The sequence below is a fragment of the Lepisma saccharinum genome, chromosome 10, assembly GCF_977018435.1.
Source record: "Lepisma saccharinum chromosome 10, izLepSacc3.1, whole genome shotgun sequence".
NCBI classification, from domain to species: Eukaryota; Metazoa; Arthropoda; class Insecta; order Zygentoma; family Lepismatidae; genus Lepisma; species Lepisma saccharinum.
Window position 1 is genome coordinate 71,792,497 of NC_139238.1, and position 19,035 is coordinate 71,811,531.

General features: G+C 36.3%; 1 long non-coding RNA gene across 1 annotated transcript in view; it reads left to right on the plus strand.

Moving 5' to 3' along the window:
• Nucleotides 1-13,846, plus strand: part of LOC145994375 (uncharacterized) — a 61,890-nt gene extending 48,044 nt beyond the window's left edge. Inside the window, exon 3 of the long non-coding RNA XR_014442348.1 lies at nt 13,609-13,846. This is a non-coding gene — a long non-coding RNA (uncharacterized LOC145994375). The remainder of the gene's footprint in view (nt 1-13,608) is intronic.
• The last annotated feature ends 5,189 nt before the right edge of the window (nt 13,847-19,035 follow it).

The following is a 19,035-nucleotide window of genomic DNA, read 5'->3' on the forward strand; positions in this document are numbered from 1 at the left end:
GCCTCAATCAATTGTACGCTAACACCTCTCCTTGTGTCAATCCTCATGAAAACTGCTGATGCATATGCCACTTTGCTAGCATCACAGAACACGTGAATGCTCATAGAGTTAAGTTCATTGGATTCATAATCCCAGCCCATGAAACTTCTCGGTATCCTTACCTCTTTCAACATCGGCAATTCTCGTACCCAGTTTAAGAACTGTGTTCTTATTTCTTCACTAACTTGCTCATCCCATCCGAGCCCCTCTGCCCAAGTCTGCTGAAGTAACAATTTTGGTAGAAGAGTCACGGGACAAGTAAAACCTATAGGATCAAATATACGGTGTGCTACAGATAATATCACACGTTTCGAAACTGTCTTGAGCTCAACATCTTCAATGTCAAAATTAACTGTAAATGTATCGGCTTGAGGATTCCAACTGAGTCCTAACACTGAAGTAGGGCTAATGTCCTCATCAACCCTTTGAGGGACTGAATACTCCCACCCTCTAAGGTCAAAACCTGCTTCAGCCATAACTGCACGCGATTCTCTTATAAATTTATGGAGATTTTTGTGATTGTCTACACTGGTGGCACAATTGTCCACATAAAAGGAACCTCGTAATTTTAAAATAGTATCTTCTGTATAAGCTAAGTCTTCCTTCCCTAAATGACAACTCTGCAATGCTTGATCCAAATGATGTTCAATAACAGCACCCAACAGAAATGGACTGCTCGTAACACCAAACACTACACGAGTATGTCTGAATTCTTGAACCGTTCCAGTATTAATATCGTGGCACCAGAGAAATCTCAGGTAGTCTCTATCTTTAGGGTGTACAGCAATTTGTAAAAAAGCTCGTTTAATATCTGCTATAACTCCAATTTTTCCTTTCCGAAAATGTAGTAAAATATCAGCAATAAGAGCAATCAAGTTGGGTCCAGGTTCTAAACATTGGTTCAAAGACGGTTGTCCTTTTACTTTAGCAGAAGCGTCAAACACTGGTCTAATTTTTGTCGTGTTACTGCTCTCTTTCACTACATGTCGATGGGGTAAGTAATGGCCAAAATTCTCTGTTTCATCCTCTGGAACCACCTCAATGACTCCCTCGGACAACCATTCTTGTAGCACTCCATCGTAACTCTGCAACAGATGTTCTTGTTTCAACTTCTGTGTAGTTGACCAAAGTCGTTTCTCTGCTAGATCTTTATTGGTGGGGAGAGGCGAACAATCTTCCTTCCATGGTAACTGTACTTCATATCTTCCTTCAGCATTGAATGTCAGTGTCTGCAAAAATTGTTCTTTGACAGCCCGTGTGTGTTCTTCCGCAGACTTCTTGGCAATGGGATCCTTGATTCCTATGGTATCCAGTTCCCACAGATCAGCTACGGCTTCACCAACATATAAATTCGATACCAACAAAGCTGTATCTGATTTTCTGTTTTCACCTGGAACTTTACCCATAAGTGTCCATCCCAGCTGAGTTTCCACAGCCACTAAACCACACTTTAATTTCACAACATGGCCAGTCAGTAATTTACCACAAACATCCGCACCAATAAGAATTTCAACTTCACCTTTCATCTTACCAGTATCTGTTAACCTTATTTGACTTTTGTTCAGCTCATTTAACCAAACACCTGGTGTTATATAAGGAATCTCACCACATATTGTATCTTGATCAAGAACATCAAATGTGCACGAATATTCTCTCTCAATGCTACATACCTTAACATTATAAACATTATGATTACAAGGACTAGACATGGTACCACCAAATAGCGAATGTATCAAACTTTGTTTGCCAATGGAGTTATAACCCATATCTGTTACAAGAGATTTGCATATATACGATTTTTGTGAACCTGTGTCAATAAGAACTCTCACATTCCTGCTCCTATTGTAGTTACCTTTCAAATCTACTACCAATGTCTGCATGAATACATGCGGATTTTCAAGTTGGTTTATCAGTGTATTGTTTACCTCAGCATTTGATTCTTTGCCTTCAGAATAATGGTCAGAATCATTATCTTTGAAATATTAGGACACATCAATACAACATGCTTTTTCTTGCAAACAATACATTTCAAATTGGCCTTGCACTTCTTCGAAAAATGACCAAATTTTAAACATGCAAAACAATGCTTTTTATCTTTTAGAACCTTCTGTCTTTCAGAGAGAGACATTTTCTGGGCTTTAAAGCAATCATATGAACTGTGCTTACCACCACAGAACACACAACTTTTCTCCCTACCACCACTGACACTCAACAAATCTGTCGCACTGGGGATAATAGGCTGACGCGGTGGAGAACACCTTTTCTTCCGAACTTTCACTGCTGCACCATCCAATTCAAACCCAGCTGCTGCAAGGTTGATTCGTTCTTCTCCTTCCACTTCAGCTCGCAGGAATGACATCAAGGACTGCATTCTTCCGGTCGGTGTTGTCTCATTATTTTCCTCAGCAGCAGACAATGTTCTTCTCTGCCACACACGCATCAAATCCTCTGGGAGACTGGACTCCACCAATGGAAACAGCATTGCTGCATATTTGTCGCTGGTAACACCCATCGATTCTAATGCTCTAAGTTGGGACTCCAGTGTGTCATACAAAGTGCTCAAACAAATTTTTTCTTGACGGTTCAACACCTTTTGTAACACCAATTTTAGCAGTTCACGCACGTACACTTCCACGAGCATATCATCGCGACCAAAACGTGATTTCATGGACTGCACAACTTTCGGGTAATTTTCTTTTGTTGGTGGAAAACTGTTCACAAGCTGGCGTGCACGAGAACCTTCAATTGTCGCTTGTATCAAATACTGAAACTTGTCCTCTGCAGGAATTGTATCATCTTCATCGATCTTCTTGAATTGTCCCCAAAAATGTAACCACTCTTTCAAGTCCCCTCCAAACTTCTTCAGTTCGATTTTAGGTAACTTGAATCTTCGATTCTTTACTTCCGAAAACGACTCACCTTGACAGCAGTTTCCTTCCGACAACTTCAAAAAGTTCGACACTTCAATACGTCGCTTGTTGAACAAACACTGATAATCATCCGACACTGACTGTTCTTTTCCTAACTCATTTTCACTAGCACCCGATTCCAACATCAAATCAAAAACAGTTATGTCAGCAGCATGCAGATCACTTGCCTTATTTTCAAGCAACTGGATATTTGCTTGAATAACATTCCTGTCCGGAGTTTGCATCGCTAACTCATTTGCAATCTTCTCCGAAACACGTGTAAAAGCTGACCTAGCCACTGCACGGCTTTTCTTGAGACGATCAATGTCCGTTGACATTTTTCCGATATTTGCACTTACTTCTTCTCCGGTCCAACACAGAAAGAAAGACAGGTCCTGTCACGGTCGCCAATAAATGTTGGATCGAGAAATAAAAGACTCGCTGCTAATATCCTTTTCACTATATTCTCAAGAAAATGTACAGAACACAGTAAAAAAACATGACAATCTTCATACTTTTTCTGCGCGGGATCAGTAATATAGCACAGCATAGAACAAGCAAAATACTGCACAGGCTATTGCCCGGAAAACAGAGTAAACAATATTGCCAGGTGCCAACTCACATAATATCTAACAGTAACAGTTTGAATTCTGAAGTACACAGTTGGTCTTACTCCTGTCTTTCATAATTTACAATGCATGACAGAAAAGAATGATATTGCTCGCTTCGCTCACAAGAAAATTCTTTTAACCAAACAATTGCAAATTGAAAACAATATTAATTTAATAGGGCCTATTCTCTTTTATAATCTTTATTTTAGATTGTTCGCCACCCACTAGCTACAGCTCTGAACTTTTACATATTTACAGAAAAAAATTTACAAAATGTATTCTTATTTGCATAAAATTTTAAATCGAGGATGGCAATTGCATTGCCTCTCTGTGCCCAACTGCAGGTGCCCTTGGCCGTCTGTAAGAAAAAATAAAGAAATACATGAAAACTTTAATTCCATCTTTAGTATTATTTTGTCCCTTCTACTCAGATTCTGCTAGCCTTGCTTTTTTTTACTTCAATGTTTGATGACTCCTTGCCCCCCATAAAATTTACTTCTGACCAAGGTAATGCCCCTGCTCCCCTGTGGTTGCGCCACTGGCTGTCTCCCGTGTGCTGCAGATGCTGTGGTGTTGGGACAAAACGTGAAGTGCACGGCAACTTCATCTTTCGTGAAAATCCCCTTCTGCCGCACTGTCCCCCATCAACAAATTGTAACATTTCTTCCCGAACTTTGGGCTCCTCAACAAGTCTGAGGAGCCCAAACTAAACATGTTACGTGGAACATATAGAAGGTAATAACAGGTAAACTATCCCTCACAATACATCTCCCGTTAAATTATTTCCTGAGCACGACCTGATATCATCTTGAAAGCACCTGAAATTTCCAGTTAGACTTGAAGGAAAGAGGAACAACAAGTAGGCAAACAATGAAACCGTTTAACAACAATGCCAAAAAAAGAACTCACTGAGGTGTAGGCAAATATCGAAAAACACAAACAGGCCACTTAAAACAAAAGATAAAACAATGCTGACGAAGTAAAAGACAATGGCCTCTGATCTTTATGGAGACTGCCGACAGTACAGAAAAACATGTGTGTCTTGTCTTCTCTTTCTCACTGCAATACCTAACATTTGGGCGCTCAATGTGACTATGACATATGACACTGTAGGAGTTAATGTTTTCAACATAGGTTTTGAATAGGGGGTGTGCAAGCACCCCTTCGCGCCGCCCCTAATTCATTCCCACTAGTCTATGATACTTACAGTCGCTTGTCAATCAAAAATACATTGTCCGTGAGAAGCAGGCATGCTTGCGTAAGGTAATCATTAAGTTGTTTTTTTCAACATAATAACTTTTTTTCGAAATCCACACAGTGCCCATTATTTTAAGGAAGGTTCAAATTTCGTGTGATAATGATTGCCAAAATTCTACGATAATTAGTCTTCCTGCTAGGAGAATTTGAGTCATAAAACAATCGGAACCGTTACCCATAGTTAATTATGTTATGATGTGTAAAATCCACCATCTTGAAATGCTTGGAGCAATTTCACTCAAATGCAAAACCACATCATTCACTGGCTGTATCTAGTATACTCCATGAGGCCTTAAAAAGATCGCTTCGTGGGCTTGCAGCAGACGACAATATGGGGGTGTGTCTGTGAGAACCAATCAGGTCCGCAAATGAGCCAGCCCGGTTGCCACAGCTAGCTTGCTGCACCCTTCTGGAAGGGTGAGTGACCTCAGACTCTTGCTACCTCGGCCTGTTTGTTCGGCTGAGGACAGACGACACGAGAGTATCGGCAACAGTGTGCGAACGACGTCTGCTGTTAGCCCGCGAAATGCTCTTTCTAAGGCCTCCTGCAGTATAGTAATATAAATTTCAGCTGAAAATCTCTAAATTTGCTGCAGTTATGTTGCCTTAATATTGATGATCTACCCCCACTCTTACATGTCATCTTCTTCGGCTTTTAATGAGCTTTATTTGAAATGCAACATGACTGTTATGTTTGAATTTTGTAATTTTTCAAAAACCGGAAAAGTAGTTTTTTTTTATAATCTCAAAAAACACCCTTATTAATTTTTTAGAAAAGAAAATATGTTTTGAAGACATCAATTTACTATTGTATGCAAAATTTCATTATGTGACGGCAACGGATTCCTATGGAAATTAATCTTTTTGTATTGTAATATGCGAGAAATTTGCTAAATTTGTTGACACCCATGTATAAACCATAACTATAAGCTGAGTGCTTGATGTGATGAATTCTTCATATTTATCAATTTATAATTTTTGGACCCTGAACAATATGAAAATACCTGTATCAGTTTTAATATCAGGTAAGCAAGTTGAAAAATATATATTTGAGTTAACATTTTTGAATAGAATACAAATACAAGGTCCTAATATCGAAAAAATACTTATATATAGATAATATTCATAATAAACTAAACCATCAATATTTTAATAACAATTAATTTACTTTAAAAGCATCACTTTGAGAGTATAAAACACAGCTACTTCACTGAGCTCTTCACAAAAGACAAATGACTGAAGATTGCAGTAAACAATTAGTGATGTTCACTGAGGTACACCGAATCTACCAGTGATAGATCAGTTGCTCTCACATCTCTAATAGTAGTATTTATTGTCTTGTCGAAGGCATATTTCATAAGTGACATTCTTTTTCATGTGCTTCCCACTCTCTGATGCAATAATCTGGCAGACTGGAAGGAGCTACTCAGCATCCTTTTCAACATGAAGGGTTTCAGGTAGAGACTGCCTGCCATCAAAGGAGAACTGAAATTTCTATTTCTACTTCCCCACTCATTCACCTTCAATCCACAGGCTACTGCAAACATGGAAAGGTTGCAACAAATTGCAATATTTACACCACAAATTTTATTGAAACAACAATACAATCTATGCAATTGTGTGTATGTACGTGCAGAACATAGGGGGAGAATGGACGATGCATTAAAGATTACCCACAATCGGTTGCTAGCCAAGTTCCAAGGTGACCACATATTACTGACTACAATCAAGGAATACAGCTAGTTATTGCTCTTGAGGCTTGTTCCTTTTCTGTTATGACTTGTAAAACTGACATAGCTGGAATACATAGTTCACACATATTATCCCTCATCAATCATTATGTTGTATTAAGAGGCATGATTTAAATACTTTTTATTGTTCAAATACCTGTAAGGGGGATCTCAGTGACAACAAGTGACAGGTGACAAATGATAGTGAGGGTTCACACCGAAGTAACAAGCAACGTGGTCCCCTTTAGTCTATAAGCAACCTTTCACCACACATACACGAACAACAGACTGGGGTGGCATGATGCACTTTATTGAGAAACAATTCCAAGCAACATGCAAGGGACAAACAACATGTATGGCTTGTTGCATGTCGATTTGATCTGAAAGCTGCTCAAATTTTAATATCATACATTTACATATTAAGGTTGTTACATACCATACATTAATTTTTATAGAACATGTACCAATGCATTATTATTATTAGAGCCCGGATTTTAGGCAAAATGCCTATTCGTTGACAAAAATTGAACACAAAAGTACACCGATCCGAAGGTTCTTAACATTCTGAACAATACTTTATGTTGCCTTTTTTTTGCCTTTTTCAAACATTTTTGCCTCTTTTGTCATTCCGACAAGGCATTATGTTTCCTTTTTTTGCCTATTTCACATGCTGCCTTTTTCAAACATTTTTGCCTATTTTTGCCTCTCTTGTCATTCCGACAAGGCCTTTTTTAAAATCATATTTCTCTTCTATTTAATTTCGTTTTTCAATAACCCTTGTTATTCAAATTATTATTTGTAAATTCATTTTTAAAGATTTAGGAAGAATGTAAGTCCTTCTCTTCAATTTTTAATGCCTCTTCTTCAATTTTCACTGCCTCTTTCTGAAACATGACTGGATTTTTTCGACATACACTGCCTTTTTTTTTCAATTTTTTCGTTGCCTTTTTGCCTGCCATTTTTAATACTTTTCAGTGCCTGAACATCCGGGCTCTAATTATTATTATTATTAAAAGTGATAAATATTATAAATTTTCATATTATTTGTAGTCAAAAAATTATAAAATAGATTAATGTGAAGACTTGAACATCAACCACTCAGCTTATGGTTTTTACATTGAAGTCAACAAATGTAGCAAATTTCACACACATTAGCTACAATACATATCCATAGGAACCTACAATCCATGGAAACCTATTGCTGTTCCATTATGAAATGAAGACTAAAATTGGTAAACGCTGTAAGTGCGACAATAATTCAAATACCGTTTTCCATGTTAAATTGTGAAATGTGCCATGCTTTATAATGTGGTAAACGTGAAATGTGGCTGGTAGTCCTCTTAAGTAGTTCTAGGGACGTGTAAAGAGGTCACTAGTGTGCACGTTCTTACGGGCTGATGTGCGGAACGATGCGATTTCCCAACACTTTCGCTTTTGGTACTTAACAACGTTTACCACTTTTAGTCCTCAAATTTTGTCTTTCAAACGTACATTTTTTTCGAAAAAATCAAAAAAAAATATATTGTCTTTAGTTCTCCTGGGGCAGCCATTTTTCCAACATGGCGCATGACTTTTTTTTGCTCATGTAGCAGTATACAGTAACCTTAATATCTCAAAAACAATTAAAGCTAGAGACCCAAAACAAAATTCATTTTGTAGCTAATGAAGTATACTTCCTATGATATTCAGGTATGTTTTGCTTGAAATTGCATCGTAAGTACGAAAAATTATGGTGGAAAATGGGGTAACAATAGTTAAAAAATTGCATTTTTAAGCCCACTTTTTTAATGAAGGGGTTTAGTCTAAGGCTTGATTTTTTGTTTCATGTGTAGACCTACCTGCAGGGTGTCTGTAAATAAAATATCAGTGCCTAGAAATGCACCCCTTTTTACAGCATGGGCTCAAACATGGCCGTTCATTGTATTTTGACAGTTTTCGGGGTTAAATATCTCAGATGGGTCCCCTTTAAAAATTCTGAAATTTAGCACATAGGAAGCCCTTCATGAACCTAACTCACAGTAAAAATCTCAACTTTTAGATTCATCTCGTTTTGGTCTATATGAGGTAACGTATGTCACCATATTCTTACGTTGCAAAGTAAGGTTAAACTACATCCCATACTTAAAATAATGAAGTCTTTTCTTTTTTAAATTTGGGTTAAACAAATGCTCAGAAAATAAGTAACATAAGGTTTTAATACTTTACTAACAAGAAATTGAAATTACAAGGTATGACAATTGAAAATCTGTGAAATTTCATTGCAAAAGGTTTGATTTATTAGGTACCGCAGTGGCTCAGTCGGTAACTCGTCTGACTACCATGCTAAAGGTCCCGGGTTCAATCCCCGGCCAGTTCAAATCCGGGAACTTTCTAACGATGGAAATTCCCCGGCGCCCACCCAGCATCGAATAACATGGGTACCTGGGGGAAACCCTGGGGGGTAAAGTCGGTCAGGGGCGTGATGTTGATCACATCACCCCCACTCACGACCGGATCAAGAAAGTGTGGGGCGTTACCCCCACACCCCCTATACGCTTTCATGGCGTGGTGCTAAGCACAGGGGAACACTTTACCTTTTTACTTTTTAATTTTCTCTTCCAATCTGGCAATCCCGATACTTGTACACCAGTTTTCTCATATTGACTGAAAATCAGGGTAACCATATTTTGTGAAGTGAAAGAGAGGACATCTTTTTTTAAAAAAAATTTCGGCAAAAAATTAAATGAATTAATGCATATATTACATTTCTACCTCAACATTTTTGTTGCAACTTTGAAATAGGTTATCTTTACATTATCTTTTGACGGTTTAATTAAAGTTCTTGTAAAAAGAGGTCCTTGCATTTGCCTGTAAATTTACATTTTCATTTCAGCACTTCCATTTTGTAATGCAACTTTAAAGCCACAACAACAAAACATTTGAACATGATACCATATTCAAAACATTCTAAATTTGAAAACCTGTGCTATTTTTTCTCTGAAAAGAAAATCTGCCTGCACATCCTCCTTATTATCTTAAAATTGGATATGTCCAGGGAAAAGACTGTGTATTTTATTTTTTCTGACATATATTTGATCTTTGCAAAATATTTTAGCTATTTTAAATAGGGCTGTGCCAGTATTAATTTGAACCAATACCAATGCCAGTGTTGATATTTTTACCAGTTCTCACCAATACCAATAATGATGCTTGAATTCATGAAATTTTAGAATTTTGCATAATATTCAGGATAATTAGGCTCTGCAAAAGTGTTGCATGTACTTTTTGTGGATCCTGCACAAGGTACCCAGACTCTGCGAATTTATAAGTTAAACTGATCCTAATACCACATCTCAGTGGCGACTCGTGGCTTTTTTGAAGTGTAGAAAGAACTTATGGTAAACTGAGGAAGGTTTGAAAAATGTGTTCAATTACAGTCGCACAAATCACTCGTACTATCCATTGCATTTAGAATGTTACCTGAAGGCCCTCACTCAAGGTAGGGGCCCCCTTGAACTATGAATTTTTTTAATGTGAACCTATAAGTAAACAACGAAAATACATGACGATATTTCAGATTTTGCAAGAATTTTGATTTTGTCCCCTCTCCCTGTTGTGTGGATTGAGGATAATAAAAAGTGCTGCTTAAACTCTGAAATTATGACAAATGCTTTTAAATTGTGCTAGGATTTATTATTAATTACTTTTTTCTGATAACTACAGTTTTAAGTTCAATTATGCATATATTTTCCGAGTATTGAACTTGCGTTACTTATTATTCACTACACAAAATTGTGTAGAAAGGCTCAACAAACAAGATAGGTTGAGCATATAACTTGAAACGGTTTGAGAAAATGGTTTGTTTGCCGCCAACCTTCTATCGATTTACTGCCGTAAAATCTCCTCAGGAACAAAATCGACAGGATAAAGAAAAGATAGAGGATGATGGATCGTCGCATGGTTGTAAAAAAGAGCATGTCGCTGTATGTGCATACTCCCTTTTATTTGAAACAAATCCGCTAGTGAAGTATAAATAAGATTTGAATGTAATTTTATTTCAGTTTCCTGAAAACCTATTTCCTTGAATTTGATTTCCCTCTCCCAGGGACTCGCGTTTGCAAAGATTGTACTAGATTTGACCATTATGCCAAAAGCAGGATGCTAGGGGCCAACTAAGATCAAACGGTGCTATGTTTAGTACCATTTTGATGGGGTTGGCACCACTGATGTAGGAACCCCTCGGTGATTCCTTGCTGGATGCTTTAAAACTGCAACCTTCCCCCATACCCTTCTCCACTCCTCACCCATCTGTTTGTAGTGGTACCAGCGAGGTTCCTCAGGCGGGCAGCAAAGCGTGTGTGTCCATCGTGTTTTTGCTGTGGCTGGAAGGAGCGCCACCAGTCAACTCTTGACAGTAGCTAACCTAGTCAATTGTACGTACATTGAGCTCTTAATTTTATAACGTGCATTATTATTAAACTCCTAAAAAGTAAAGAAATGGAAGCAAGTATTAATGAACTGTAGGAAGTTCCTCACTTCCTACATGGAGGAATCGTCCCTGCCACATCTAATACTGATACATCAGCTTCGGTATTGGTCCAGCCCTAATTTGAAACAATCTACACAGGGTGCGTAATCATAAGAATTCCAAGTCAGATGTTTAACTGGTCACAACCATATGCATGAGAATCATGGTTACTGTACATCAGAATAGGACTATTTAGAACTACTAGAATATTGTGTAAAAAACAAATATGTGCCAGAAACAGTGAGGATATCAAAGAAGGGCAGGGGTGCAAATGCTTCTTTGGTACACGTGCCTGCTTCCCCCTGCAATCTACTGCTCCTGCAAAAGAGAAAAACTAAGTGTACTTAGTACACATAAGTACGCTTTAGCTGAAATATGCATTTTTTATTGTGTGGTGTTTCAGTGTAAACTGGATGTAATAACGCATTGTAATGCTAATTTTTCATGTTTCTGAAAGGAGTGAGGTGCATTTCCCTACCCTGTTTTGTCATGAAAAGATGTGAAATGAACTGCAAAATGCTACTCTTAAACACGAAATTTACCATTTATATACCGGCGTGACACTTTCTGAAGTCTGAAGTATCCTGTGAGTTATGCAACAGAATTGATTAATTCTGCTGCAAACATTTGAGAAGCAAAAATGGACCCCTTTATACAGGAATAATCTTAATATTCTGGTAATGATTTAATGTGCTATTAGAAAGGATATGTTTATTTTGTGTAATAGTGCTGTTTTTAAATCAAATTTGGGATTATATTCACATTTTTAAAACCAAAATATCATTTTATATGCTGCTTTTTCACCGCTGTAACAGCGAAATTTCATTTTATTTACTGCTTTTGAACCTGATATTGACTCTGTTTTTGTACCGAAATTTTATTTTTTTATTTACCAAAAATATGTTCCTCTATGTATAACATATACAGCATGAAAGGCACGTCGAGTTACACCATCCATGCTGAGTGCACGGTGTTTATATTTGAAAAAACTAAAATATTCTTTCACTCATATACAGTAAATGTTGTCAAGCAGCGCCATTGTTTTGTACCTAATAACGTTTTATACAAAACATTATTCCTCTCGGTTGAATAGTTATCGGCTTTAAAAATGTGAAGTGATGCATTGTTTACATCTTACGAGGCCCCCATTAAATCTGCACTCATGACCTCGATGTCGCTTTTGATTGGTTATGCTACAAAAAATGCTACAGAAATAGGATCTATCCTTGAGAAATACCATGAAATATGTCATGGCATCTGAAATGCCATAAGATTTTTCAGTTTACACGGTAGCATTTTGGTCATGGTGTAAATGCTAAGGAAGATGCTTTCGTCTAAAGCGGGCCTAACACCATTAAGAAGAATAAATCAAAGGAAGTGTAAGTTATGTTCATGGCCATATATGTAGATCAAGAATAAGAGGGATTCATTTTCACTAGCTTAGGGTATAAATATATAATAATAATTATTGTTTTTATTAGTACTATTTTTTACAGGATTTAAGTTAACCAGTAAAATATTTTTGCTAAATGCTTTCAATATAAGTATTACTGACATGTATGTTAATTGTATAGAATAATTAATAAATATACTATTTTTACGATTTTATACAACTCATAGTATATATTTTTAAAATATTTATGGATTGAGGTATTAAGGTTATATTACATAGAAATAATAATTATAATTTACTAAAACTATTAGTATTTATAAAACAAGAAATGCTAGCAGCACACACAACATAAAGCAGTAATGAAATAAATATACTTAGATTATGAAAAATGCTGAAATTGAAGAATCTATGCCCTAGTGTGAAAATCAAATTCTATTTTTCAAAGTGCATTCAAGCACAGTCACAATTCTACATTTTATTTCATTTATAATTATAATGAATGCAAAATTTTACTAAACCAGTGAGAGGTCTTGGACACATTAGACCCCTCCCATTAAATATGATCACAGTTATACAGTATTTATTATGGAATTTAAATAGTCTTGTCATAAGGCATGAACAATGCCTTAATTATGTAACTTTTATTTTGTCTGACACGTGTTTGCTGTTCCCTTTTACACATGCAGTTTGTATGAGAAATTACAACTTAGTCTTACAAAACTGATCATTGGTCTCGACAAATGTTTCCAAGTTAATTTGAGCTTGGGCTGCTTATAAGCATATTAAACAAAGTTAATTTTAAGTCAACATTATGCACAAATGAGTTAATCAGGACTGGATCTAATTTAAAGTAGAATCTGAGCCAGTAAGAAATTTGTTAGAACAAAGTACAGCATAATACATAATAAGAATCTAACACCCATACACACACAATTTTTATAAGGAGGATAAAATATTGTTTCTAGGTTTAAGCACTAACTGGAATCTATTGATATATTTATTGATTCTGCCAGAAATTCATAATAGTATTTATTCAACAGTAATTTGATAAATTGTTAGATTTCTAGTGTAAATTTAGAATGTAGTAAACCTAATGTGGATGCAAGTGCAAAAAGGCTTGAGTATTTTATTAAAAAATAACTATGTATGATTTTGATTTCAGGTTGTAATTGTGGCAGAACTGGCGCTGAAAAATCCTCTCTGGTAGTAGTCTTGTACCGATTGGCTGAAGTCGATGGCGCATCAACATTGACTTAGTGGATACCAAATCTCTGGGGCTGCATGCCTTATGGAGCAAGATTTCAATTATCCCTCAGGATCCTATCTTGTTATCTGGAACACTCAGGATGAATCTGGATCCATTTGATGAGTATCCCGATTCTGCAGTTTGGATAGCTCTCGAAGAAGTAAGGATATTTATAAATTTACTCATGAAATAATCTACCATCAACAAAATACAGGGTGAGGCAAAAGTCAGATTATATAGATGAATGGCCACCATGAATGCCAGACCTAAAACCCTGGATTTTTAATTGTGGGGACACGTACGCTAAGGAAATTAAGAAATGATCACAGCGCTATCTCTCAAATCATCTTATCACATCAGCAGACGTCCCACACAACTAGGAGCATCGAATTGAAGCATGCCTTCAAGCAGGATGGTGCACATATTGATCATGTAGTGTAAGTGCAACCATTTCATATCAATCATGTGTATGTTTGTATGCATGTATTTGTTTAACTATGTAACCTGACTTTTGCCTCACCCTGTATGGTTTCATGACATGTTGGTTAATGCCATTGAAGACTCAAAGCAGGTCTCCTAAGCTATCGTGTGTGATGTTACATACTTGGTAGACAGGTGAATGAGAAGCTGTGCTGGTTATTCAACTGTGAATTGTGCTCTTGTACATTAGAGGCCCAACAAAGTAAACCATGAAACCTCCATAACAGAAATAATCCATGTCATTTCAGTTAGAACAAAAAGAAAAAGTTTTTATTTTGCATTTTCCAGCCTTTTCTGTTTTTAGGTCATTTTTTAGTATTTTTGCTGGTGTTTTTGCATTTTTTTTTATCATTTATGAAGTTCCTTTTTTCTCCTTCCCAGTTATTTCATGAATTTTAAATGCATTTGCTAGCATAATTAACATATTTAAATTCTCTAACGTGGGTATTTTTAGCAAGTGTGCCATTAATCTTAAATATGGTCAATGCAAAAGCAGAATCTTATTTTTAATTGAAATCTTTGGCAATGGATTTTGCGGAATTAAGTTTACTTTTCTTCCAGCAAACTTAAAATACATTGGGTAAAGCCTACTCTCTTGTCGACCACTATTATCGCTTTAATCTGATTTTAAAGTAAATTAGTCACAATATAAGAAAAAATATATATAATCTGATGCACACGAAACAATACTGTATTTTCAGATGATGACAGACTACTGTAACGTGCATGGCCCACTCTGAAAGAAGGTAGTGGTTGACTTGCACAGAAAAACCTTGCAGAGTATTTTATGTAACCTTGAACTTTATACAGTAGAAAACTACATTAGCACCTTAGTGCTTTTTTCGCTTTACTTCATTAGTCGATAGCAGATTTCATCAAATTCTTCAACTTGTCTCTTGTAATTTATAAAAAAATTAAGCTTTCATTTTAAGGGTAGAAATTATTTGTAGGTCATTTTTTTAAAATTCTTAGGTCATTTTTAATAATTTTAAGGTCATCAACTTCTGAGCCGTATTCGTGAATCTATCACTTGTGGGTTGTTCACAAAATTTCACATGGGGTGACACATCATTGAAAATTTAACCATGTCAAGGGTTTCCCAAATAACATAGTTGCAATGTTGTCACATTGTAATGAAGGGGTTGGGGGTATGATTTACGTGGAGGAACAGTGGTTCAAATCAGTGTGTGTGAATTGACAGGAGGGATGCCAGGCATTTTCTCTCTCAAAAAAAAAGTATTCCTTACAAAAGAAAATTATTGTCATCCCTGCCAGTGATATTTTTATCCCCATCAATGAAATTGAAAGCATACAGTATGCCATTTGTTAACTATGTAACAAAAACAATTGAAAAATCTTTCATGTCAATTCATGGTCCAGTCATGAAAGATTTACATGTCGAAAAGTATGCAGCCTTGTGGATTAAGAAACGATTGATTGATTTGGTGTTATAAGTCCACTTTATGCGCAGTAAGGCTAATGGGGACTACATAGACCTACTTTTTAAATTTGGATCCGAACCACTATGTGCCTCCACTGGGTATCAAACCCGGGACCCCTTGATTACATGGCAGTGACGCTACCACTGCGCCATCATGGATTAAGAAAGGACACCATTCTACAACTGACCACGAGCCGAGAGAACAGCAGGCTACTTTCCACTGAAGTTTTTATGGCATAGGGCTGATATTTTACATGTATTGAAGTGCTCACAAGAAGCTTGAAGGTAGGTAGGTTGGATGCAAGGACGTATTTAGGGAGGGGGTCCACACTCCCCACGAAAGACTTACCAAGTACTAAAATAAAATAATGAAAATGTACTTTTAACATTTGTTGTACTAATCGATTGTTATTTATTTCCTGTGAACTTGGAAGACCAAGTTATTATATTGAGATCATACTGCTTTAAAGAACAGTACCACAGAAGATTCATGCACACTACTACTTATGAACATATACCTACCTACCACTCGGTGCTACAGCGTGGGTGACCCTTGGCCTCCTCAAGAATCAGCTTCCACAGCCTTCTATCTCATCTTCTTGTTCCATCCTCTAATCTTCATAATTCTCAAGTCTTCTTCTTCCGTGGCGCAGTAGTAGCGTCATTGCCTTGTAATCAAGGGGTCCCAGGTTCGATACCCAGTGGAGGCACATAGTGGTTTGGATTCCACTTTAAACTGTATGTACAGTCCCGATTAGCCTTACAGTGCATAAAGTGGACTTAAAACACGAAAATCAATCAATCAATCAGATCTTCTTCCACATCTTCCAGCCATCTTAATCTTGGTCTTCCTCTTTTCCTTGATGAGTATATTTTTGCATGCATTATTGTTTTAGGCATTGCCGTTACTTCCATTCTTTGTACATGACCTAGCCATTGCAATCTTCTAGATTTTATAAACTTCACTATATCTGTTCCCTTTGTTATTCTCTCTAACTCTTCATTATATCGTATTATCCATCGTCCATTCTCCATTATTGGTCCATATATTTTCCTTAACACCTTTCTTTCAATTCTTCTCAAATTATTTTTTTCTATTTCTGGTAGCGTCCACGTCTCTGCTCCATATGTAATGACAGGTCTCATTAGAGTTTTATATATGTGGTTCTTTGCAGCTCTACTGATTAATTTACTTCTAAGCATCTAAGTACATCCTATCTTTGATGGTTGTACTAATTTGGGCTTCACTATCCACCATGTTGTCAAGGTATTTAAATCTCCTCACACTTTCAAATATTTTTTGTCCTATTTTTAAGTTTTGTAGTTGTGTTCTAGCTTTTGATGTTGACATAATCATATACTTAGTTTTTTGTCCGTTTATTGTAAGTCCCATTCGTTCTGCTCTTCCGTCCAATTTTTTATGCATTAAATATTAATCAGGAGCATTCTTTTTATTATTATTCAATAAATATCCAATTCTTTTATCTATTTTTCATTAATTTCCTTGTTGTTATACAAATTTGACGATTTTAGGTACACGCAAACTAGATAATAAATATATGCTGTTATTCTTATACCATATTTTTAAGTATTTATGTAAAAAAATGCAAAATTAATAAATTTACATATTTTAATTAATAATTAATTGTAATTTAATTGTTTTAATTTAAACATTATTATTATTTCTGGGTCATAAGATTTAATGACCTAGGTTAGAACCAATGTTCTAAGGTACTTAGAAAATGAAATCAATAGTTTAGTTTAGCTACTGACTGATAACATATACAACTTTGCATAACCAAAACACCTACCTCCTGAAATGAAATCACAGATATGCCACTTAGTGGGCATCTCCCCCCCCCCTCTCTTTACAGCAAAGAGCTTAATTTGCAGAGTAGTTCAGATACCACTTTCAACTGTACGCCCAGTCCTAGTTAGCCTATTTATGCATGTACAGAAATCAATGATGTGGACATCTACCACCAGCATTTTCAGAAGCGATTCTTAAGCGGACCATAGATGCTGCTCTCCTCAACTGTGGTTTGACACCTGGCAACAATAGGCAAGGTTAAAAATTAGAATAGTGTGGTACATTGGCTCAAAGCTTGTACCTCTCTCATGGTGGTGAATAATTGGGACGAGATTGTGCATCAAATTGTGACCACTGATGATAAATAGGTCTTGTTCACCAGGCCCGTACCCCTCAAGCTATTAAAATTTTTAAATTTGAACCTATAAAAACCTACGAAAATAATGCTGATGATTTTTCAAATATTGCAAGAATTTCGATTTTTGTCCTTGCACAAATCAATGGGTTGTTTCTGGAGAGAGGCAGGCTCCAAAAGTCTGCAGTCTGCAATATTTGGTAACTTTAGTTTTATAACCAGCAATGCTACCAGATTTAGTTGGGACATTATTCCTTTTAATCCATGTCCCAATTGTTTTTGTCTCGGCTCGAACACTACTCAAGTATACATGTAAAGTATAAAGGAAGACTCTTGAACCACTATCAAACTGTAGGTCCAGTCCCGATTAGCCTGTCTGTGCATAAAGTTGACTAAAAATAACTAATCACTCAAAATTCCTCAAATCCTGCACCACTATAGACATTATACTTGTTATGTGGAACATTCTGTAGGATACTATGTACATTATTAAAATTTTTTGAGTCAAAAACAGTTGTTTGTCACTCAACAAATAAGAGACCTTAATTTTTGAATGGTTTCGTTGATTACAGAATCACTAATATTATATATTATTTTCATAGAGAGGAATTTTGATACTCTTTACGTTATGGAACAAACGTTCCTCAATGACTGCAATACAAAACCAAACATACAAGGTTGCATTTAGTTCTCCACCCACACCGCAAGGTCTTTGGTCATTTTTTGCCACCACTAAGCAGAAGGATAAAAAACTTCATCTTGTTTCTCCAACATGAGAGTATTTCTGCAACTGATGTCATCCTGCCAGTCATAGAATGGCTTAGGATTAATTAATATAATAGGGATGGATCGATATGAAATTTTGGCCGATACTGATAAAGTACCAATATAAAATTTACTGATCTGATATAAAATTCCAAGTATCCCTTGAAGAGCCTGGTTGGTTCACTGACCTTAATAAATGTGCATTTCGAGGTAACTACAGTGCAAAAGAAGTTGCATATTTAGACAATTACTTTTTTTAAAAAAGTAGGCCATCGACATTATCCATAAATATTATAACAAAATGGCACAAAAATTACAAGTTTCATATAGGTCAGTGGCGAAGCGTGACATTTTTACGTAGTCATCGCAAGATTTGCCAAACGTTAGGGTCGATCTTTCAACGGAGGTGGGCACAATATTTCTCTGTGATAAGCACCAAGCTCATTGCCAATTCAATGTACAAGCTCATACCACAGACCTTAAGACTACAAA